Source organism: Tupaia chinensis, unplaced genomic scaffold (genome assembly GCF_000334495.1).
Source record: "Tupaia chinensis unplaced genomic scaffold, TupChi_1.0 Scaffold000247_1, whole genome shotgun sequence".
Classification (NCBI taxonomy): Eukaryota; Metazoa; Chordata; class Mammalia; order Scandentia; family Tupaiidae; genus Tupaia; species Tupaia belangeri.
In genome coordinates this window covers 1,550,549-1,553,132 of record NW_006159725.1, presented here as the reverse complement: position 1 = coordinate 1,553,132, position 2,584 = coordinate 1,550,549, and the positions used below count along the sequence as shown (strand labels likewise).

General features: G+C 38.2%; 1 long non-coding RNA gene across 1 annotated transcript in view; it reads right to left on the bottom strand.

Annotated features, from left to right (window-relative positions):
* Positions 1-1,035: 1,035 nt before the first annotated feature.
* Positions 1,036-2,584, bottom strand: part of LOC114007853 (uncharacterized) — a 5,491-nt gene continuing 3,942 nt past the window's right edge. The window contains exon 3 of the long non-coding RNA XR_003549437.1: positions 1,036-1,091. This is a non-coding gene — a long non-coding RNA (uncharacterized LOC114007853). The remainder of the gene's footprint in view (positions 1,092-2,584) is intronic.

Here is a 2,584-nt window from a genome sequence, read left to right as displayed (position 1 = left end):
ATATATATATATATACACACACACATATATATACACACACACACACATATATATAAATGATACATATATAGAGAAAAATATACATAAACAATATATAGAACATAATTTCTCTCTATGGAATTTCTATATATAAAATATAATTTTGATATAAAAATATCTAAAATAATATACTTCTATATTATATAGAGATTATAATTTAATACTTATAAATATAATTTATATAATTATATTTATTTGGGACCAGCAGATGGCATAATGGTTACATCACTGGACTCTTACATAGTTGACCACGGTTTGAATCCCAGACCGGCAGCTTTAAACTCACGTGGGGCACAAAGAGACTGGAGGAGAAGTGAATATAGATGGCCACATCTGCAGTATGGCCATCCCTCCTGGAGGGTTATTTCTCACTTTCTGTCTCTCTGTCCCTGTCTCTCCAGAGAGCACAGCACCCTATAGAAAAATCTCTCTAAAAAAAAAAAAAAAGTTCCCTTACTTGTTCTGTTCCCCATCACCTCCTTTCCTTAGCATAAAAATTTAAAAAGGAAAAAAGAATTCTTTATTTATTTAACTTTATTTGTTATTACTATTTTTAAATTTGACCAGAGAGAGAAAGGGAAAATGAGAAAGCAAGCCACCAGGTCCAGGACTTGAACCGTGGTTACCACGTGGGAGTCCAGTGCCTTACTCATCATGCCACCTTTTGGCCCTGGAAAACAGGTATTTTCTTAGAAATATTCACCTATGTTGTGATCCAGGAATTCCAAAGAAATTGAATTATTTTATCTACAAACAAACCTGCATAAGAAGATTCACTGTAGCTTTGTTTTGAAAAGGTGGACTTTGGGAACAATGCAACTGGCCATTGTTAGGACAATGGATAAACAAATTGAGGTCAATTCATACTGTGAGATATTGCCCAGCAATAAAAAGGAACAGATTATTCATATATATGGCAAGATAGATGAATCGCAAAAAGATTGCGGTAAGTCAAAAAAGCCAGACACAGAAGCGTACACACACCGAATGACTTACGGGTTGTGAGGAACAGGCAAAACTCATTTATGGGAACCGAAATCGGAATAGAGTGCCTGTGGGAGGATGGAGGGAGAGTGGTTAACAGGAAGGAACAAGAGAATTCTCTGGATGATGGCGATTTCCTACATTTTTAAAAGTTTATTTATGTCTTTGGAGAGAAAGAATTCTTGATGGGGTCTTCATATCACAATCCACCCCCATCTCAGCCAGCCCTGGATCGTGGGCATGCGCCTGTGCATCGTGTATCAGGGAGGTCCTGGGACACGAACCCTGGACTTCCCTGCATGGGTCTTGTTGAGTCTTGGTCTCCCTGCACCACCACCTTGCCCAACTTCCTGCATTTTGATTAAGCCTTTGAATATACAGGTATATTTGAGAAAAGTCATCAAACTATACAATTAAGCCCTGTGCATTTTATTGTATGTAATTGTGCCTCAATGAAAAATGAATTCAAAATAAATAAAAGCATAAAATGGGTCACAGCTTGGTACTGGAAGTATCTGAGCTAGGCTAATTCTTACCAGAGATACCATGGAGGTTTTGGACTGAGAGTTCAGATTAAATAAATTAAAAAAAAAAAAAAAAGCCTATTTTATGGGCCAGAGGGTGGCATAGACCCCACATGACTGACTGGGAGGCATGGACTCCCACATGGCTGACTGCAGTTCCAGTCCCTGACCTAGAGGCTTTCTTTCTCACTTTTCTCTCTCTCTCTCTCTCTCTCTCTCTCTCTCTCTCTCTCTCTCTCTCTCTCTGGTGAGCACACATGCCCTGAACCAAATTAAAAAATAATAATTATGATAAATAAAATTAAATAAATCATTTTTAAAAATCAACTTTAAGACCTTAGTATACATATATATATATATACTTCAGAAGAGGCAAAACCTTTCACTCTCTATTTTAGAGAACTCAACATACATATGGGAATTCATTATGAAAAGTTTTAAAATGTTCTTTAATTCTTTAGTTTTGTTTTCTGAAACCCGTGCCCTCTTTAGCATTATCTCTAACTACTTCCCTCCTGACACCCTTAGCCACTGTACTGACAGATTTCTTTATCGTAAAACAGGTAGTGTTCACACATTTCTTTTCTTCAACATCCTCCGCACCCCATTTCCTATCAGCTTCTGACCTCCTTCAAGACTCTACCCGGAAGTCAGCTGCTACTGTCAGACTTCCCCATGAACACCACCGACCGACTGTCAGACTTCCCCATGAACACCACGGTCCGTAGTGTCAGTTCTATGTCCATACTAGGTTTACCCATAGCACAGTATTTATCTGTGGCTAAACAGTGTCAAGGTTTCCTGTCTCAAAGTTTCTAGCTCTTTCAACATGTGATTTCAGGCTTGAAGAATGAAGAGACGCAGCCCAGCTACCAGCAAGACCACCTCCATCAGGTTCTTCATGGGTGGACTGAATAATAGACTATTACCTGGGATATTTTTCTATAGAAACAACACTACTTAGAGTTAGGCCAGAGGCCAGAAGCTGAGATGCCAGTTGACTTTTTTTTTTTTTTTTAGAGGTTTTTGTTATAGGG